We start from the raw sequence: 23,319 nt of genomic DNA, 5'->3' as shown, positions 1-23,319 counted from the left end.
TCTCTCCCTCTCCCCCTCTCTCTCTCTCTCTCATTCTCTTTTTCTCTCTCAGGCTTTCTCCTGCTCTTTGCCCTCCATTCGCTATACTCTCCTTCATTTCATGCAGATCGAGACACCAAAGGGTGAGAGAAAACGGGAGAGATGCAGTGATGGGGACATAGAGAGAGACAAGAGAGAGAGAGAGAGAGTGAGAAAGAGAGAGGGAGAGAGAGGAGAAACGAAAAAGAATAGTGAACAGTCGTAGGACAGATTTCTGTTCTTCGAGCAGTTTACTTCCATTTCTTGGTTAGGTTACGTCCATTTTTTTGTTTGGTTACATCCATTTTTTTGTTTGGTTACATCCATTTTTTTGTTTGGTTACATCCATTTTTTGGTTAGTTTACGTTTGTTTTGTTGTTAGGTTAAGTCCATTTTTTGGTTAGGTTACGTCTATTTTTGGTTAGGTTACGTCCTTTATTTATATCAGAAGTTAAAACGACATTTGGATGGTAATGTCTTTAAGATGTTTTTGATATCTCTAATTTCAGATGTTAAAACGCCATTTGTATGGTGATGTCGTTAAGACATCCTTAATACGTCTAATTTTAGACATTAAAACGATGTTTGTATGGCGGTGTCTTGAAGACGTCTTCAATGCGTCTACTTTCAGACTATAAAACGTCTGTTTTCTGACGTCTTTAATACGTCTACTTTCAGACTTCACCACCATCACCATCGAAATATCGTTTTGACGTCCGAAATAACATATATCGAAGATGTTTCAATGATATCCCCATACAAATGTTATTTTAACGCTTAGAACAAGACGTATTAAAGACGTCCAGAAAGAGATAGACCTCATCTTAATACTCAAATATATAATAATGATCTTAAAGACGTAAGTCACGAAACGTCTTCAAGTACCCTATTTAGTGACGTCTTTACAAAGATATCTATTTCGAGACGTCTTTCACAGCAGGACGTTCATAGGACATCCGAGACGTCTTTCAAACATCCAGTTATGTAATGCAAGACTTTTGTACAACATCTATAGGATGTTCATAGGACATCCGAGACTGTTGTAAGAGAAATAAGCAGAAGCAGACTTCCAGATTAAAAGAGAAAGAAAGATGGAGCAAAAGAGAAGAAAAGAGAAAAAGTGGGGGGAGCACACTACCATAGACAGAGCAGAAAGTATACCCAGAAGCAGGACGGGAAGAAGCCGGCAGCGCGGAAGAAACGAAGTCATAGTCTAAGGTTAATTTGAAACTTCGCAAAGTCGCTGGGGGCTAGGTGTCCGAAAGAGAATACCATATGAGCCGTATAGATTCTTCCAACAGGTTCAACTTAGGACGAGCGCAATTTTTCTTTCGCAAGTAAGTCCCGGGCCATCTTATTAACCGAACTACCAAGCCGCACTGCAGCAGCCTCGGAAAGTGCGACCGTGTAAAAACCTCGGCGAGCTCACGAGAAACCGGGGAAGGGGGGGAGTGGAGGAGGAGGACAAAAAAAGGGAAAATAAATGGAAAAAAGAGTTACACATCCTCTTCTTGTCCTTCCCCGCGTAATCTTGACTGGTTGCGCGGATCAGCCGAGATTCGAATAAAGTCGGATCCCCCGCTCCTTAAATGATATTACGCCAGGCGTACAAACGTTTCCCCGGGGCAGAACTTTCCACGGATTAACTACCCCGTGTAATATGCTTCATAAACTATTATCTTATCCAATATTCATCCTCCTTCGTTTTCCTCTTCCGCGGAACAATGGAATTTTATTCGCGGATCAAATTAATTCGCCCAGGCTCCTACCCTTTGCGCAGGACTCCCATTCCATTCGTCGCCGGTCGTGCGTTATTTATTATAATTTAGATCGTCTTGCTTTCAAATTGTACATTATGTTATATTTTATAATATTATTTATACAAATAGTGGAAATTATTTTTTAATCGAATTTAAATTTATTTTAGAAATGTGTATTTCTTTGCATAAAACTCTTCGCTTGGATTAATAATTATTTAAAATTAAAGTTATTTAAAAATTATTTATTAGTAATAACTAAAAATTATTTTAGGCCCCTATAAAAATATTTATGATGTCACATGATAATAATTTCAAGACACAATAATTTATAATAATATTTCAATATTGCCTTTAATTTTGCAGGTATCTATTATATATAATTAAATTTATTGCAAGCTCAAAAACTTAATAATATAAAAATATAAAAAATATAAAAATTGTGAATATAGTTCACGATTACCTCTGTTCTATTGCATAAAAATTTCTTTTTTATTAAACAATTTATATGCAAAATAAAAATCGTCTGCTTTGATGGAATTTTTCTTTTTAATAATTTCCTGCATTAAATAATTATTGAATAATTGCTTCGCGATGGTTGCTATTAATCCATAAAATTCACACTCCATTAATCATCGACAGCGAGTTATTATACTGCATTAATAATGGAAACAATTTATGTTACCGGTTCTTATTCAAGAAACAGTGAGAAACAAAAGCTTGCAGCGGATAAAACGGAAATTGATTTCGTCCCTTAAGGAGATTACGATTTTGCTAAGCGTCTCGCGTTTCCGGTCAGAACGATGATAAATTTATTCGTTCCGTAATTCTGTTCCGTAAACGCATAAAGTCCCGCGCGGTCTAATGATAATACTCTCTACTCGGCTCGCGCTTGTGCGCGCGTGTATTCGTCCCGCGTGGTTTTTCTTTTACACGGCTGATAATCGCGTAAATGGAGTCTTGCCGGCACAAAAGAAATGCTTAAGGAAAAAGCTCGCGCAGCCCTGTAAGAATATATATATCTCCGGCGACAGAGGAGAACAGTAATACGCGGGGCGTCTCAGCTTAATGAAATCACCTAAATACGGCCCCGTACGACGTCAATTTTCATACGCGCCACGGTGCGCGCTAGCGTACCTCCTTTGAGAATTTTTCCCGCTGTCACCATAAGGATCTACGTGAATTTATACAGACGGGATTGTTGGACTTAGCTCAGTCTTCCTTGAATCATTTTAATTAATTAAGAATGATTTATTGATGGCTTTAGACGGTTTTTATCTTGTTAATGTTTTTTAATTGTTATTATTTTGTTTTGCTGTTAATGTGTTGAATTTTCAGATTATTAATTGGCTTTAATATTCAATCCTTTTTAATCCCATTAATTTTCTAAATTTAATGAGTTTTCAGACAATTGCAAAACTTTAATATTTAATTCTTTTAATCCCATTAATTTTTTAAGTTTAATAAATTTACAGACTACTGATTAGCTTTAATATTAAATTTTTCTAATCCCATCAATTTTTTAAATTTATTAAATTTCAGGCTATTAACTAGCTTTAATATTCGATTTTTCTAATCCAATTAATTTTTTAGATTTCATAAATTTACAGACTATTGATTAATTTTATTATTCAATTTTGTTAAACTCATTATTTTTTAAATTTAATAAATTTGCAGACTATTGAAAGGCTTTAATATTCAATTCTTTTATTCCCATTCACTTTTTAAATTTAATAAATTTACAGATTTACAGACAATTAATTGGATTTAATATTCGTCAGTTAATGCATTAACTAGAACAGTTGGCAACACTGCATGTGATACGTTAATATGTTATGTAGAACATGTGGTAACACTGCAAGTAACACGCCCGTGCATTAAGTAAAGCATTTGTCAACACTGTAAGTGTCATACCAACATGTGAGCTAGAACATCTAGTAACATTGTGAGTATCATACCAACATGATAACTAGAACATCTAGCAACACTGTCAGTATCATACCAACATATTAGCTAGAACATCTAGTAACACTATAACTAATACATTACCATACCATCTAAAACATCTGACAACGCTGTAAATAACACATTAATGCATCAGCTACGCGATCAGGCAACGCCGTAAGAAATACATTAAAATATCAGCCACAACATCTGGCAATACTGTTAGTTAACATACCACGTAACCAAAAACCAGTACTAAAATATCCAAAGTTCAGAGAAGTTTCTAAAACTAATATACCGGGTGACCAAATAATTATACTCCTATTATATTCCACAAAAGATAGAAAATCGTCTAGTTTCAGTTATTTCAGCTAAGCTTCGAGGTTATGTCAGTATTTTGAGCCACGTCACTGCCGCCAACGTGTTAAACATCCCGACGGTTACGAAGCACAACCGTCCGCGAAATTCGTGCGCGGCGGCGCGCCTAATCGGCAATAATCGCGCCGGGCATTCTGTTTGGGCGAACCGGGAATTCAAAATGTGTGCTTGGCCGGGGCTACGGCGCCACGGATCGAAAAGGGAATCCTGAAATCTATCGGCGGAGGCCGAAGTGACACGGAAGAATCGTCGTCGTTCTCGGAGAAATATTCCACGCCGAAAATATTGGGACGAGACGGATGTTTCGTCGGATGCCTGCCGATTAATAAAAAGCCCCTTCCGCGCCCGGCATACCTCATCCATTCTTCGGCAACGGTATCTCTCTGTGCGCACGCACACCGACGGGCCAGCCCCGCGTTCTTATAAATTCTGCTAGACAGCAGCCCGACGGGTTCGCCGCCCCGCTCTACGCCTCACCCCCCTCCCGCCGAATGCTACCCGGTTCGAGAAGTCGATATTCAGCGCGAGAGACTCTCGAGAGCCGGTGTGTGTCGCCCAGCCGATTTTCCCCTATCTGAGATCTCTCGATACCACAGTGGTCTGAAATCCCTTTTTTCTGGTCAAAATGTCGATTTTGTGAAATCTGTTCTTTTTTTATAAGAATTGGAGTACATAATTGCAGCATTTATTAATTTACATGTAAAAGATATTTATATTTATAATTTAATAATTATTAACTATGCTCCAATTTTTATTTTAATTGAGCTACAATATTTAACATATCCTATACATAAATTAGAAAATACTGATATTATATACTACAATTTTTGTTAAGCGAAAACTGATAAAATAATTATTAAATATCTTACAATTGTTAATTTATTTTTACAAGATAGAAAGTTATTTAATAACTATATAATACATAGAATTGTTAAAGGAAAAATTGCTGTGTACATATCTGTCTTGCAATCTTTTATTTTGCAAATAAATTGTCTATATAATATAATATATAATATAAAATTAACTAAGATATGATAATTATCATTTGCAACAAATTAACATTCTCGTCATAAATAATTGTCATTTGCAACGAAGGATCATTCTTGTCACATATAATTATTATTCATAATAAATAAAAACACTTGTCATGCATAATTGTTATTTGCAACAAATTAATATTTCCCCCATAAATAACTGTTTAAAACAAATTATTATTTATGGCAAGAACGCTGATTCGTTAAAAATAACAATTATATATTATTAATGATAATATAAACGTCGAGCAGAATGTTAATATAATATATTGGGAAAAACATTAGGTTTTGGGACCAAAAGTCGCGATTCATGATGGTCGCGCGCGTCAGAGAGAGAGATATTTCTCGATGTCCCGTCGGAAATCGCCCTTCACAGAAATTTAACTGCATTGGGAAATTGCTAGTCCCGCTCAGTCAAAGGCACTCAGAATTACTAAAAATTCAATGAACTGGCCATTAACTGCCCCGCCCCCCCCCCCCCACCGTTAAAACGAATCCAGCTACTAAAATGCTCTCCTGAGACTTTTCCTTAATCCGAGCACTTTGCCCGGTACATTATGATCACTGGGCTACCAGGGCCTGATGTGCTCCGGTGTGTGTACACCTTTGTAACACGTGGTGATTAATAATTAATAACTTTACCTTGACCACGATAACAGCCTTGCCATTGTTCTCTTTATTATATTTTTCTTGTTAATTGTAATACGGTTAACAATTTTTTTGTTTGTTGTGTTTGTAATTTATATTGTTACAGTATTTGTAAATTGTTTAAATTGTTGACAGAAGCAATTTATTTTTACTTCGTTTAGTGGATAAAATAATTATAGTAGATTTAATAATATTTTGATATTTTATGTACTTTATTTCTATTTATTAATATTTAATGTATTTGTAATGTTATAATAGTTGTAATATATGTTCTAATAGAATCTATATTGTATAAGCTATAGTATAAGGTATAGTAGATAATATATAATATATATCATAATGCTAATAATATTTAATGTACTAATAATAACCCAAAAGCATTCGAATAAAAATTGAACATAAAAATTATCATTTATTAATATTTAATATACGCACAATATTATAATATTACTACTAATATATAATAACATGTAATATACATAGTACAATATATAATATAATCTACACCCTACAATATACAATATAATTAATATTTCAATATAATTTATAATACCAAACACACCTTATAATTAATACTTATAACAAATATACCAAAAATAAACAAAAATCACTGGAACAGATAATTCTAATTAATACGTAACGACAATTTCGACATTGTTTATAACAACCACGGGGTGTCGGACACGTGTACGGGGGTGGAAGAGCGTGGGCCAGGCATTTTTGAAAGGTTCGCGTGACCAGGTTGGTCGATGGGGGTGAGCGTCGAGGGAGAAGAAGAAAGGGTGGCTAGGGTGGCGTAGTACGAGAAAGGAGGGTGAGAAGTTCTAGATAGAAGAAGAAGAAGATGAAGAGGAAGAAGAAGAAGGAGGAAGTAGAGGCAGAGAGCAGCGAGTGGAAAAGCGACCGTGGTCGTAGCTCGAGAAAGAGAAAGAGGGGTGGCAAGTAGTCGACGTTGGTTCTGGAGCCGCAGAGAAAGAGGGAGAAAGGAGGGGCGGAGAGGCTTGGAGGAAGATAGCGTGCAGGGGAAGGCTCGCGGATCGATTCAGCCGCTCGAGTCGAGTTGAGACTATACTTCGGGGCTGTACTGTGCTATGTGGTCCTTCTCTCACTCACTCATTCTCTCTCTCTCTCTCTCTCTCTCTCTCATTCTATCTCTATGTATGCGCTGTATCTTCTCCTGCCCCGAGTCGCCTCTTTTGCCTGCTATCGTCTGTGTCCACACAGAGACACACGCACGCGAGGCAACTTAAACTTTGGATTATCACATAGGGATCCGGTTTGACGAAATCGATGACGTTTGACGGAAAAGACGACTTTTGTAAGTCGATAATCTTTGTGTAATTTATTTTGGTATAGTCTATAGGGATTGCAAATGAATTCGATGAATATGTTAGTTGTTATGAATATTTAAAGTTGAGTGTTTTGAGAGTAGAGTCAGACCGAACCCTAGAAAAATACCCTATTTAATCTAAACCCTAGAAAGTAGACTTGAACCCTAGAAAGTAGCAAATTCGTCTTGAACCCGAGATAAATATCTGACCCGACCCGAACTCGAAAAAGTAGCCGATCCAAAACGAATCCCAAAAAGTACCCGAACCTTCCTGAGTCCAAAAGAGTACCTGACTCAACCGCAACCCAAAAAGTATAAAATCTGTCCCCAACCTCAAGAAGCATCTAAACCGACTAGAACCCTAAAAAGTACCACACGTGATCCCAACCCGGAAAAGTACCTAACCTGACCAAACCCAAAAAGTACCCGATCCGTCCCCAATCCTCAAAAGTGCCTAACCCAACTAGAACCCAAAGAAGTACCTGACCCGGCCCAAAAAAGTACCTGTCTCAACCAGAGCCTAACCTCTCAGGTATCCATCCACAGCTCCCATCAGCCCTCCCCCCCCCCCCTGACACAAAGCCCCACCACCACCATACCCATATTGCACTACATCCGTCTGTCTAGACTAAAAAATCCCTAGACAACTAACCTGGACCAATGGAACCGGTTCAGGGTACCCGAAAGCACGCGGTCTTGCCATCATCGAGGTCATCATCGGGCCAAGTGTCGGCAGTCGTCGGGTTAACGATCGCCGGCCACGGGAACGCAATTCTCCGTCACAACGAAGCGCGCGGTTTGCGGTCGTCGTTCGAATCGAATGCGGCGCGTTAGGCGAGTCCATCTGGCAATCGTCGAGGTTGGTAAGCGGGGGTCGGGGGTGAAGCGAGAGCGCGGCCCCGTGTATCGAGGACTTTCCCGCCGTTGACGTCCTCTCTCTCTCGGCCGACGATCCCCACGGCGAAGTGGGAATCCCGTGTTTGGCGTCGGCGCGGGGGTGGCGGGGGGTTGCTCGAAGCTCGCGCGGCATTCGGCGTCAGCGTCTTGAATGGTGACAAACGGCATGTACCGCGAACACACAGCCCCGCGCGTCGTGGCTACGACTCCGAGGCATGAAGGGGCCCTGCAGCGTGTGAGCAATGCGGATGCACCGCGGAGCCCAGCGGCGAACATACAGTTGACAGAAGCGCTTACGGAGGCGAGAGATCGTGCCTCTGTTTCATCCTGTTCTATCCCCGTCAGCCCCGCAACCCTCCCCAGGCCCTCTCTGCTTATCCCTGTGGCTCCCGAGCTATCACCAAACGCTCCTCTTCCCGGCCGCCCCGTTGCCTCGCGATCTCCTCGCGTTAGAAATCGTCTCCCCGCGGTCCTGTCTCGCTTCAGTTGTTCTAGCGTTTCGATCCGTCGCGCCATGCCGCAACCTCTGATTCTCGATGACGAGCCGAGCGCGGGCATCGCTGTCCTGAACTCGCTTCGTGGCGTGGCTCGAATTGCCAACGAAATTTAGTTCCTCTCTCTACCCATCTTCCTATTCCTCCACCTACTCCTACTCTTCCTCCCCTGCCTGCTTCTTCCTGCAGGGATTCAATTATTCGGCCACGATCCCGGCGCAGTGCTTTGCAAGCCGAACCAGTCGGCGACTCTCTTTCAATTACACCCCCTCCCACAGTCTGCAAGGACTATCTTAATGGCCAAAAACGGCCTGTAGTAAAACCGGCTTTTGGTCGAATCCTCACCATGTGATACTTGTTCTGAGGGTGAGATGGTTGTTGGGAAAATTTAAGTACTGGAGATGGATACCTGGTATTTTAGGGAAAGGGGGTAAGTTTTATTTGGAGTTGGCAATTTTCAGGTATCTAGTGCCAGGATAGGTACTCTAGGAGCGATGCTCTAAGACAGGTACTCTGAGTCGAGACCTGAAGTATTGTCAGAGGTAGAGATTAGTAGCTACTTGTGTTTCGGGTAGTGTCGGGTAGGTACCTAAAAGTTTGTGAAGTTGGTACTCGTAGCCTTACGAAGTTGGTACTTGGAACCTTGTAAACAAAACTCCAGAAAACTTATGACCTTGGTACCCAAAAACTTGTTAAGGTGGTACCTGAAACCTTGAAAAGTTGGTACCACAAATCTTGCAAAAATAATACCAGAAATCTTGTAAAGATGGTACCCGAAATATTGTGAAGTTGGAACTCAAATTGTTGCGAGGTTGGTACCCGAAACCTTGCAAAGTGGGTACCAGAAATCTTCTAACGATGATACCCGAAACCCTGTAAAGATGGTACACGAAATATTGTGAAGTTGGTACCTGAAATATTGTGAAGTTGGTACCCAAAATATTGTAAAGATGGTACTCGAAATCTTGATCACATGTTCACCATTTTATTTCCAATCCTATTAAGAATTAAATAAAATTTCCTTTACTGAACTATACTATAGAGTGCAAGCAGGCACACAAAGAAGTCTGTACGTCGCCGGAACGTCGTATCGAGCTGGTATTCAAATGAGAGGATCTCGGGATTAAATTGTATCGGTAACATTGGCGTTGCAATTTCGTGGGAACGGTTCGAATCTCGCCTTTGTTTATCAATATTCTATTAATGTCCCGTCGTTTGGCAGTGCTCACGGGTCGGACAATATCTGCAGGAAGCTGGCGCATCTGTCGCAGTTTGCGGTGGCGCGAGGACCGCGGCAACACGTCCGTCATATGCAATAACGTTAAGATAACGCAAGCTTTATGGCGGCACGTATCTCCTGATCGCCGCGCGACGGCCACCTCCGCGAAACTGTATCGCGATCCCGCGCGCGATAACGCGACGGCGTGCAACGTCCGACGTTTGTGTGCGTGTATGTGCGTGCGCCATGACACCGTTGGCCCGACGTCCTCGTTCCGTCGCGCAACCGGCGACGTGGAAATTTTTTCCGAAACCAGAACCAGGACGCGCGATAACCGGCCGACTTATCGGCCTGGGAGAACCGCTACGGTGCACGATAACCGGGAAAATGAACCACGTGATTTGTCGGACGGGCCTTGAAATATCATAATAAACCGGCCGACGTGCGCGACCGCGCCGGATGGTTCGCTTTTTAGCGGCGCCGATACTTTGCAGAAGCCCGTGACTTGGGGTACGGTGTGTATTTAGAGAGGAAATATTTGAGATAGTGTTTTAGGTGCTATAGGGTACTGTGGAATGCTGGGAGGTGCTGGGAAATACTATGGAATGCTGTGGAATGCTATGAGGTACTATGAAATGATGACAATACTATAGAATGCTATAAAATACTGTGAGGTACTATGTAATACTATGAAATACTGTGAAATGATATAAAATACTCTGGAATGCTATAAAATACTATGAGACACTATGGAATGCTATGAAATACTATGGAATGCTATCAAATACTATGGAATGCTACAAAATACTATGAAATACTATGGAATGCTATAAAATATTATGGAATTACAACAAATACTATAGATTGCTATAAAATACTATGGAATGCTATCAAATACTATGGGATGCTATAAAATACCATGGAATGCTATAAAATACCATGTAATGCTCTGAAATACTATTTAATACCACGAAATACTGTGAAATTATACGAAATACTACGAAATACTATGAAATACTATGGAATGGTCTGAAATACTATGGAATGCTCTGAAATACAATGTAATATTATGAAATACTATGATATACTATGAAATACTACGACATACCAATTCAAATACTACGTTATGCTATGAAACACTACGAAACCCCATTTCAAATACCAAAGAGGGAGGAGGTAGTGGGGGAAGAATGAGGAAAAAAAAGAAGGCGCGTGTGGGAGGAGATGGAGAGAGGTAGTAGTGGGTGGGTAGGTAGTGGGGAAAGAATGAGGGAAAAGCGCGCGAGGGGACGTGGGGTGGGGTGAAAGCGGCTGATAAAAAAAAATCTCGCTCCTCGGCTTTTATGGAGCTTAATTCGAAGCTATTAAGTTTTAATTGGCCGCGTTTAATCGATCCGCAGTTTTAATGTCCCCTTGTAACCGGTCCCGAAATATATGTCCCCCCGCTGCCGCCGCCGGCCGACCATAAACCCGTATATCGCATGAATAACAATCGGACGCTCTCTCCCGGTTTCGCCGGTTTCAATTTGTGTTTGCGCGAATGCGCCGCAGAATTGCGTCCACGTGCGGCCAGCCACACCGACCGTGCTCCAGGAACCGATCGAAAGAATTTACTGCCGCCCGCGGGTTCCTTAACCCCTTAACCTACGATTTAGGTTAGTTTAAACTTTTTAACCTACGATTGAGGTGCGAAAATTTAATGGTTTATTATTAAATTAATTAGGACGCCGCCGCTAATATTCATATTTGACCCGATCATCGTATTACGGGCTATGCCCGTATTTGTAACTTAATTGGCAGGTATACTGTTTTACATTCGTATAGTCGATAACAATGCTAAATGCTTAGGGAAGGATTATTTTTAAGACAAAATTTTTTACCGTTGAAAAGGTGATCTGTTTTATGTGATGCGATGTCAATGTGTTGATGACTATTGTAGCGTTGACGTTATAGACTTGATATGGCTTAAGTATATTTTATATTAATATTCAATGGAGCGAGGGTGGCAAATTTTAGAGATGAGAAGTTACTGATAATAAGATGGTAAATTCTGTAGGAAATGTATGAGTATGTCAATAAAATTTATATTAACTTTGTAGCTCTGAGCAATTGACATAACCTTAAAATAAGCTGGACATAAACTTGACATAACCTAGATATAACTTTTCTATGACGTGTTATTCAGAATTCCCTATCTCTTTGTTCCTGCAACTAATTTTGCTCCTCCAAAATTATAACATCAGCATAAATTTTACTTTAACTTGGCTTAACTTTGATATAACTTGAATATAACGCATCGTTTAAGTTAATAAACTTAGCTAAGACAGTTAAAAAAGATCAGAGTCACCTATTACCTTTTTCCTTGAATCAACTGACGTAAACTCAACCTAATGTTGACAGAAACTTGACATTAACTTGACATAACTTTAATAAAACCTTGATAAAACACAGCTAATACTAAAATAAATTATAGAGACATTATTCACCTCTATAAACCCAACTAAAACACTCCAAAAAGACCCATTCACTATCCCTCCACCCAATAACAATTTCTCCAAAAATTATCTCACCCCTCTTCTAATAAACTAACAAGACCAACATCTAAAAAAAAATAAAACCAAATCATATAGCCCAATATTAAAACCACGTTTAGCACAACATTTTAAAAATCCATTGCGCCAGCAACGTATTCAATCCCTCCACCCAAGAACAATTTTTCCAATAATTATCTCACCCCTTCTCTGATAAACAAATGATACCAATGTCTAAAAAAATAAATCCACGTTATCCAATATTATTAAATAATATTCAATATTAAAACCACCTTCATCCCAACATTTAAAAATCCATTGCGTCCACCACCATAATCCGAATGCTATCGCATCTCACAGCACATGTGTCAGCATCCCCGAAGTGGTTAGGGGATGTTAATATGAAGCAAATGACCGCCGAAAAGCAACGAACGCGGGCAACGATTCCGGATGGCGAAACAACCGTTACAGATCGATAAGGATCGCGAATCGGTTCATCTCTCGGACAACCCCTGTGCCGCTAAAGAGTTCCAGAGAAGCCGCGGGGGTCGGCAGGGAGAGGGAGGAGAGGAGGGGTGCCGCATCGGGTGCAACCAGCGGGGCGCATACCATCGATTCGAAGCCATCGCGCGTTATTCTTCGTAACTAGATTTTCGCGAGGGAGCCGTATTATTAGAAGCAACGTCGTCCGAACGGAATATCAACGAGCCGTGGAGTGGTGAGGGGGAGAGGAGCGATGCAAATCGCGGCCGAGATTGGATTATCGCGAGCGATCGGTCAAACGGCGCATGGGAAATTTTAATTATCGAAACTGCCGTGTCCCCTGGAAATTACTTGCAGTCTCTGCTCCTTTCTCTCTCTCTCTCTCTCTCTCTCTCTCTCGCTTTGCCGCTTCCCTTCTTCTATTTTTTCTTTTTTTTTTAATCGCCTCGAACACTACGAGAGATCCGATAATCGTCCTGATAACGACGTTATCCGTTTCGCGTGCCGCTAATAATCGTCGCGATGCTGGGCCAAACCCTTTCCACTGTGATAACGGGTCATTAAGTACTTCAGTATTTAACCATTTAGGGAAATGCGGACAGATGGAATAAATATTGTTACTTTTAATTCCGAGAAATTATTATGATAGAAAAAGTGATTATTTTTGTAGCTATGAAGGGAATAGTACAAGGGGTTGATAGGCAAAGCGTTAATAGGACCAATCTGTCTACATTTAAATAAATATAGACATTTAAGTAAACGTAGACTGATGGAATAAATATTGTTCCTCTTCCTTCTAAGAAATTATTACAGTAGAAAAAGGGATTATCCTTGCAATTATGAAGAAAATAGTTCAAAGGGTTAAAAGACAAGGGGTTAATAGGACCAATCTGTGTACATTTAAGTAAGCATAGCCAAACAGAATAACTATTGTTCCTTTTCCTACTAAAAAATTATTACAATATAAATAGTGCTCATCCTTGTAGCTACATATGTAGAAAATAGTACAAAGGGTTAAAAGGACCAGGTAATTTTTATATCTTGCATTGTCTTCATCTACTTCCCTTTCTAGACTTTCATAACAGAAGAATTCAACTCAGTTTCAATTTACAAGAAATTAATAATTTATTAATTTAGCAGTCCTTCGTGGAACCTTCATCACATATCTGACACTCATTATTACAGTGCAAAAGGGTTAATCGACTACCCCGAGGAGTGGCCGGCGAATCGGGGCGCCGAACAGATGGCCAGAACCCTGGTCCCGTTCTAGGTAATCTCGTTGATTTCGCGAAGATACCGCTGCCAGCAGAGTGCTCGGCTACCAGAAGGACTCTATTGGATCACACAGCCTTTGTCCCGTTCCCGCTTTCAAACCTGTCCCCGGGACAAAGTACCAACTGCCACTGTTTTTAAATAGTTTAGCGCCGAATTTCGCCAACCGCCGCCGCCGCCGGCGATCCGAGCTTTTGTTCGGCCCGGCTCGCCGACTTTCGGACCGATGACCGGAGAGGGATAGCCGCTCCTCGGGCTCTCCACGACCTTAATCGGCTGCGACCAGTTTGCCCAAGGGATTCGATTTCCATCGTTTGCTCTATTCATCCCCCCCCCCCCCCCCCCTCGAACCCGCGTATATGGACGACGTTCATCGATTCGTCTTCGATGGAATATTTTTCGCTGGCTTCTGCGAGCTGCGTGCCACCTCTAGTGACGTTTTAATGGATGCGAGATCCTGACTTTTAATGGATGCATGGTGTTTGGGAAGGTGTAAGGGAAGGTGTAGGTGCAAGGTGTGTGGATGCTGAAAGGACTTTGTGGAATTGTGGGAGGTGTTGGATTGGTGATCTATGGTTTACGAGGGTGTTTGTGATTTGGGGTCTGTATGGTGTAAGGGAAGGTGTAGATGCAAGGTGTGTGGATGCTGAAGGGACTTCGTGGAATTGTGGGAGGTGTTGGGTTGATGATCCATGGTTTATGTGGGTGTTTGTGATTTGTGATTTGGTCTATATGTTGGAGCTGATGTTTTATATATCATGATGATGAGACGATATATAACCCAGATAGGATCCTGATGTTATAGGACCCTATAATGCAAAGTCATGCTTAGGTCCCTTGCTTAAGACAAGACTGTTACTCAGGACACCACTGTACAATAAGTTGACTAGCACGAGTCCAATGGCCTAATAGTGGTCTTCATTATGACTACTAGAATGAGTCTGTTGTCTAGTTATAGCCCTGTAATGCACTAACTAGTTCGATGAGCCTAGTACTCACTGTTCCTCCTACACTACACTGGCTAGCATAAGGTCAGTTTTCCAATATCTGCTTGTAATACATTGACTAGCATGAGTCTGCTGTCACTCAGGATGCCGTCATATAATGAGTTGGCTAGCATGAGTCCGATAGCCTAATATAGTGGTCTTCAATATATCGACTAGCATAAGCCTGCTACTTCTCTGCTACCGTCTCACCAATACAGTATACAGTAAGTAGCATAAGTCCACTATCCCCATTACAAAACTCAGATCAACCAAATAGCATCAACTCCCTACCCTCATTACAATACTCAGATCTAGCGCATAGCATAAGGTTGCTATATCCCCACTGACGTCCTCTAATTCATCGATTAGCATAGTCATACAATTTCCACTATCATGCTCTAATCACCTTACATCTAGCATGAGCTCCCTATCCCTGTTGTTATGATCACGTGGGGCGGCTAGCTTGAACCTTCTATCAACAGCATTACGTTCTCTACAAGTCTCTGTAAGTTTATTAAGAAGGAACGCGTGTTCTTCTGATGGTAGCCAACTTTAACTTAACAAAAACTAATTTTAATTTGTCAAAACTTAAATTGACATAAGATAATGGAAGATCTATATGGTCTATATCTATAAGATCTATGGAACTAATGGTGTCTCGACTCTACTGCGTCGACTCTACTGCTATATTTTTGGAAATGAGAAGACCAGAGCTGTAAATCTATAGAGTTTCAATGGATTTAATGACTCTATAGCCTTGCACTATTTTTATTAATGAAACCAGAACTTCAGTAAATTAGGAATTCATCCTTCATCTTTATAAATGCATAAGACAGCGCTATATTTATGGGATCCCACTCCTCGTTCTCCTATTTCTGTATTTATTTAGCTATAACTTCACGTTTCCGTTCAGTTGACTGAAATATCAGTGTCAATCAGAGGGACGATGTAACATTTCCAGCAACGTAACTCATTTCTCTGCTACACAGCGTTGACTCTAAATATAGTAGCGAAGCGACGTTCTCTATACTCTAATTTCTCTAGTAATTCACCGCATTCTAATCAATTTGATTAAAATGTCATAGGTAGAAAGACAAGTGACGTTTGTAACATTGCAATATACTTAACGAAACCCCCGTTCTCCATATGTTAATTTAATTATTTCATACTTTAGTTATTAAGAGTATTATTAGTCTTGAGATTATAATTTAAATTATGGCAAAACATATCTTTCACAACAAGTGAATGGTATGTATAAGAGTAAAGCTTCTATATCTAGGTGCTTCAATCAAACACTCTTAAATGTTTATTTTACTTAATTGGTAATTGTTTAATATTCCTAATATTCCTATGCACACTGGTATACGAGGGACTCAGTCACGTGGTGTGACAATAACTGATATAAAAAATTGACGCATTTTACTAAAAAAAAATAAATAATTTCTGTGACCCAGATACCCTAATTCCCTAGGAATTACCCTTGACTTCCCATTTCTCGCGACTGTTGCGACGACTGTTACGATGACTATCGCGACGAGTATCGCGGGTAACTCAAGCGCAGAGGCCCTCACCTGTCTGACGACGAACTGACTCGCACGCGGGACGATCTTCTGGATGGCTGTTTCTCGCCGGAAGCCGCAACTACACTGAAACAGAAAAACAAACAGCGTAAAGGTTGAGAAGAAGAAAGAGCGCGGCGCAAACGCTTCCGGTTGTACGGGCCGCGAACTATAATAACGAAAGCGCTCCAAACCCGACGATTCGACGCGAACCGCATCGACGGGGAGAGGAGATTGGGGGGGGGGGGGGGGGGGGCTCCACGTTCAGGCCGGCGGCAAACAAGCCATAAGCAGTCGGCTAAACTAGTTCTATTGAGATACTTGAAAAGTAATCTAGCAGGGATTGGCCCTGTTGCGCGGCCGATGTGTTCGCGAGCGGGGGGATTTCAATGGCCCGCCCACGCGCGCGTTACGTGTTTCACCCGTGGGAAACCCTCCCTCCCCCTCGCGCGACCGACCGTCGTTTTTCCTTTGTAGATGGTGGCATTAATAGACGGTCGGATTTACGTTTCGTTCGCGACGATGGTAATACTTCTATGTCGAGCGTTGATATCTTGTGATGCTACTTCTTTTATAGGTACATGGTGGAAGATAAAGGAGAATGTTTAAGGAATGGAAGAAAAGGTTTAGTGAGATTCATTGGGGCTGATTAACTGTCCTAGAGAACTGAGAAGTGATGTGGGATTCAGTCAAACATAATGCGAATTGGTCCTATAATATTATGTACACTGTACTTTCTATACTCTTTATATACTCTTAGTTGTGGCTGTCCACTCACCCACCTTTTTGTACTCTTAGAATAAAAAATTAATTCAGATATCCAAAACTAAGCACAAGTAAGCCCCCAAACCATATAATTATCGCTCTATTAGTATTTCCAAAAAAAAAATCCCAAGGACACCTTGCTTCACGAACTCTGAAAGTTACATAACCTTAAAAGTCCTAGGCTTGGTACACCTTTCATTAAGACTAGATAGACTACCAATTTAGCAAATGGTATCTCTCAAATTATTAAAAAACAAAATTGAACGTCGCTCTTAAAATTAAAAGAGATTCCTCGGATTTAAACATCCAGGACCAGTTCTTTCTACGATTAGCCAAGAATGCGCCAATGTCCTAGCACTATAGTTCTAACTTCAGGTGATCCAGAAGCTGTTCTTAGATCCCGGCATTCCGCTGGGATTGAAAATCGTCGGAACCAGATTCCTCCGATCTGTGGGAGGGGAGGGGGAAGGGGTAGATAGGAAGATGGACGACGAATCTAGGCTCTCGCTGTCCAACTTTTAATTTAGGGGTCTACGGGAGACGGTTCCTGTCCCAGTTCAGGATCCTCTATTGACGAATAGCATCCGCGTCCCGAATTCGGCCCGTGGATCGGAACTAAAACAGCGGGGCTAACGCGGCAGGCACAATCGAACGTCGGGTTCCGAATAGTTCCTGTCAGGAACGAGTAAACTTCGGAGCTCCCCACCCTCTCTTCCCCTTGCCCGGAGCTGCGAAAAGGTTACATTCGCTCGACAAGCCTCGAGTATGCCGGATTGTGTGCTAAATCAAGCTGCGCGTCGAATCGGAGCACCTGCTGGTTTTGCGAGCGCGTGTCGGCTGCCTCGCCATTGTTACACATCCTGCTCCCTCGCTTCTCGTTCGCATTCCGTTTAGCGTGCTACTTGATCGATCATGGCATCGGGGCCCCGTCTTTGTCCCCCCTGCATTATTCATGGTTACGCGGGTTACTCGAGCGCGTCGCATCGTAATCATCTTAATCGCTACCTCTTTTTCCTGTCGCATGCGCGAAAAGCTTCGCCCCACTGTTCAAAAAGTTCAACCCTGCAGCTTAAATTGTCGAGCTATAAGTCTGAAAAAATTTAGGCTATTTTGGATGACGTATCCACATGACGGAGAATTTTTTCAGATTTTTCTATTGCACGCTGTGGTTACTAAATATAAAAATCCAAGAATTGACTTTAATTCTGTATTAGGACAATATTACTAAAAGCAGTGCTACCAACTTCTCAAAGAATTTTTATAGCACTGTTACCAATCTGAAAAGGGTTACCAATTTATCTCAGATTTTTCATAGGCCCCAGTGTCGCAGAAAATAAAAACCAAAATTATGCCACGTGTGCTGAGGTCTAGGTTATGTTACAGCAAGAAGCATCTCTAAGGCGTCGCTAAATGGGGAACAAGTGACCAGGGGGGTCTCAACTCAACAACCATCTTAGTCTACATTCCTCAAAAATTCTTAACGTTGCATATAAGAAATGGTTATTATAAAAAAATTCCAAAACTCTGATTCCTATGACATCAGACAAAAGGATGTCAGATGGACTCATCAGCACTATCATAATTTAAATTAACCACGTCCCAGTTGCACCATGAGGAACAATTGACCATCATAGTCAACTTCAAGGGAGCAATGCTCCTCATAGGAGACCATTTTCGACGACTTCGTTTCGACTCGATCTCCTTGGCAATCGACTTAGTACCGTTTCAGCGCACCGTCATACTCGACAGCACGTTCTGGGATGATCGGCGCGGCAGCCGGTGCCTCGATTTTTGCGATAGCTATCATATTCCCGCACCTTAAATATTTGAACAGTCCCAGGGGGGTCGAGGGGTGTAGGACACCGACGGCCGGGGTATGACTGGCCGCGGCGGAAACCAGAACGTTCAGGATTCTGGATCAAGCCATGATTCCTGGCCCGACCACACGATCTCGTCCGTGGTCACGCGTGGGATCTACGCTAATGGATTGCCGGCTGATACGTCCCGCTGCCTACCTCCACCCCCTGCCTCCTGTAGCCACCGGACGGAGATAAGCGATAAGTATCGCGAAAATCCGAGCGCCTTTGACGGTTCGATACGACGATGGAATTACCCGGCGAAAAGAGAGACGGCTTTGTTGAGAATTTTAAACCGTCCGGCTTTATCCGGTCTGGAAACGACAGATTTATTTTCTCCTTAACGCACCGTAATACCTCGAGTTTAGTACAACCTCCGTCATTGGCCCTTAACATAGAAAGGGATCGAAAATTTTTTACACCCAATTGTGACGAAAAGTTGCAAACATTGTTTCTGTATAAAATAAACTTGTTTGCGAGAACGATTTTTTTTGGCGTTGACGTTGAAGCTTAAAAATGTGCTAAAAAGAATTGACCTTTAGTAACCTTCAAAACTTTTGTGCTCCGATCTTGTTCAAAAGTTGCATAGAGCTTTGTTTTGTAAAATAATAATGATTACGAGAAGGATTTCCCTTTATGTCACTTAGAACGCAAGACTTTGTGAAAAATGTATTAGTGTTGTAATGTTAATTCCTTCGTTACCTACGACTTGGATTATATTTCTGTCAATCATTTGCGGACGCTGCCGTATAATAAATACTCTCTCAAATAGAAAACGCGTCTACTTTGTTACGAGCCGAGGGGCACTGCACACGTGGCCGGAGGTTATATTTGCCTCGTAACTTTGAAAGAAATATTAATAGATACACCTCGAGCGGCAAAGGTGTATCTTTGTGGAATCGTTACCAACAACTGACTCGAACTGGGAAATGGAAATGAAATAACTTGTACACTGAGTTGAAAGTAAAAACTAATATAATCTAACAACTTCAATCTATTACAAGTGCGTAAGTGTAGTGTAAGATTCGCGATGAGAAGAAAAATCTTGTTCCTTTTATATTCGGCTGAACTAGAATATTTGGTGGTGGGGACTGGGCCTACGTGACCAGATCATCCCGCGGATGATACAGTGACATGTGGTCCCAGCCTTTAAACTGGCGTCCGTTCGAAGACTAAACATTTCTGATGTTTGAATCGTGGGGGCCTACACCGCGGATGATACAGTGACTCGGAAACAGGTGGTCCCAGCCCTTAGGCTGGGGTTCGTCAGAAGACTAAACATTTATATTATGATCGCGGAGTCGCGCTCCCGGCCGACGTTAGCTAGCGTAAACCCTCAAGAAGGAGCAGAAAAAACGTCGGGAGTAATCTCCGTACGTAACAACTTAATTGGGGTATTTTTATGTCTTTCCCGTGCTTCCCGTGATTCTTGCGAGCGGTTAGCGAAAGATTGACGTTCGTTCGCGCGAGCCAGCGACGTTCTCATACAAGAGCAAATTGGACATCGCGCGTTTGGTCGTTGATTGATAGGATCCGTCGCACCGGCGGATGTAGCTGTGTAACACACCGGGTCCGACTAATTGCGTCGTCCCCCCTCCGGTCGGTCCAACAGTCAGCCCCGGTTAATTAAATAATTTAATTATTAATCGTCTATCGGCGGCGGAATCGGCGGCTATCTAAAAACAGATCGACCGCTTGATTGCTACCATATAATTAACGATCTAATTAATAGAAGGATTACGGCGTGGCTGTCGGCGAAGTCGATTCCGGTTCTACGACGTGTGGGGCCACCCGACATATATATACCGGGTGTACCGCTGTGTAGATGCTGTTTGCTACCGGATACGGACTCTGTTAAACGAACGCCGTGTCGCCGTGCGTTTCGTAATTACCATATTTCGCGGCGAGGGTTTGACAGGTGACGCGTTACAAAATGACGGAGTGTGTCATACGGACCGATGCGAGATGGATGTCGGTTCGAACACACCTGTCACGTTCGACGGTAATATTATATTTGACGAAACGCTGTAGTAGTTGCAACGAACCGCGGGAAAATCGTTCGTGGGACATGAGATCTCTGAGGATCTGAAAAATAATTGTTGTGCAAGCCTATTATATTATTTTATTTTATATCTGTTGTATTTTATTTGTATTTTTAAATTGTTCTAATAATCATAATATAATAGAACGATTTTTGTAAGTAAATATAGCCAATTTGACGGTTTTGTTTTTATTTATGAGTAATTTTTATAATAATACATAACACATAACATAAATGTAATAATCATAATAGAATACAAAGATTTCTCAAATTGTAACATTTATGGCCCCCATCGTAACCTTGTTGCAACCGGTTGGAGTTTACCCTAAAGCATAAAGTAAAAAGAGCGCGAACCGGATGCCTCTGAACGGCACAGCCGGTCGAATTCAATTACAGGCGTTCTCGCGGAGTGTATCAAAGGCGGTTTGTTTCCTTTGAGAGGTCAGGGCCTTGGAGGGGGTCGACGGCCGAGAGAGGCATTAAGAAGATGAAAACCGGTCAGCTATTATGACCGGGAACAGAGCCGAGTAAAACAAACCGAAGAGAAGAGAGAAGGGGTTGAAGCGACACCCGAGCCAGCGATAACAATCGCCGCGTGTCGAAAGGGGTGCCGCGTGCCCCGTTTAGCCGGCAGAAGACGAACTATGGGAGGCGCACTCCCTCTCCGCTATTAATAGCGAACGAAACAATTTGGTAACGCGGCCCGGCTTATTATAATCCCGTCTTTATACGAGGCCGGATCTTCCTCGCTTCGTTTACCGTACCCTTTCTCCCTGGATTCTTCTTCTCTAACCCTTTTTTCGCAGTCGTCGTCGCGCGACCCGACACCAAGGATTACCGCGCGTTCCGTTGAGGTCACCGAATTATTCGCCCTCAACCCCCAGCCCCCCTTTCCGGTCCCCGTCCCCGTGAACAAGGGGTTGTTTCGTTTCTCGGCTCAGCGAGCCAACAGAAATGCTCATTTCACGCACAACCCCCGATTTTGAGGGATCCTCGACTGGTCCTGTGTACCATCGATCGGAACTCGCCTTGTTGACGGGTAGATGTCCCAATTACTGCCACCTTATTATACTGTAACTCGATTGTTTCGGAAACTGTTTAAGCTGAACATTGTTCTCATTTGGAGGAGGATGATGATGGAGGACTATTATGATGAAGAAGAATTTGGTGGAAATATAAGAAGAAGAGTATGGCTTGAATTGTGTACGTTCGATACACATGGCTGAGGTGTGTACATTGTTACATGGTGTAAAAAGGTTTGGCGTAGAAGATTCTGTCACATGTTGCAGTCAAGGGTGTGTAGGTTTTAGGTAACTGCAGCTAAGCTTCTTTTAAGATTGGCTTGGGTTAGGTCTGGATTCAGTAACAAGCTTCACAGACACGTCTGTACTTTCTTAAGAGAAAAATTCCTTGATCTTGATGTTGACTATAGCGTGTACTCGCAGAAGAATTTTTCTGGACTCGAGATATATTTTGTTGAAGAAAAATTTGGAAGAACAATGCTTGAATCCTCCTTCCTGTACATTTAATACTGCACATGGCAGGGGAGTGGACATTGTTCCATGGTGCAAAAGAATTTGGGGTAGAAGATGCTTACATGTGTTGCTGTTAAGAGTATCTTAAACCTTAGGCATCTGAATCAGAGCTGGCTTTGGGATAGACTAGGCCTAGGCTTGGGATAAATAACAAGCTTCACAGGTACGTCTATACTTCCTTCAAAGAAATATTCCTTTATCATTCATTGGACTATAGTTCATAAAAAAATAGTTACATAATAGTCATAGAAAGTGTCGATCATATATAATAGTCATATAAAGTCAGAAATTGTCCTATACTCCAGATCTCCTCACCCCTACACCACCAATCCCCAAAGCAGACTCCACATGCAACTTGGTATCAGGGATCGAAAATTAAACGAAACGATTGCAATCTCTCCTGAATACGGACCCAGGCAAGAAGCAGTTAAGACAGTTTGCGCCGTGAGGAGGCGGTCTCCGCTGACTGGGCGCGTCGATGCCGGTAACGCCGTTCTGGAAAATTGATCGGCTCGAAAATGAGCGAGCGGTGCTACGGCGATAGCATTCACGTCACCGTGTTGCTGGCCGGG

The 23,319-nt window shown here is 41.9% G+C and overlaps 1 protein-coding gene across 1 annotated transcript in view; it reads right to left on the bottom strand.

Moving 5' to 3' along the window:
* The window catches only part of LOC144477173 (uncharacterized), a 390,171-nt gene that overhangs the window by 337,055 nt on the left and 29,797 nt on the right, over positions 1-23,319 (bottom strand). The window contains exon 2 of the mRNA XM_078194663.1: positions 16,563-16,637. The gene's annotated coding sequence lies outside the window, so the exon portion shown is untranslated. The remainder of the gene's footprint in view (positions 1-16,562; positions 16,638-23,319) is intronic.

This window comes from Augochlora pura, chromosome 11, assembly GCF_028453695.1.
Source record: "Augochlora pura isolate Apur16 chromosome 11, APUR_v2.2.1, whole genome shotgun sequence".
NCBI lineage: Eukaryota > Metazoa > Arthropoda > Insecta > Hymenoptera > Halictidae > Augochlora > Augochlora pura.
Note: the sequence above shows the minus strand (reverse complement) of the source record. Positions and strands in the feature narration are given on the sequence as shown.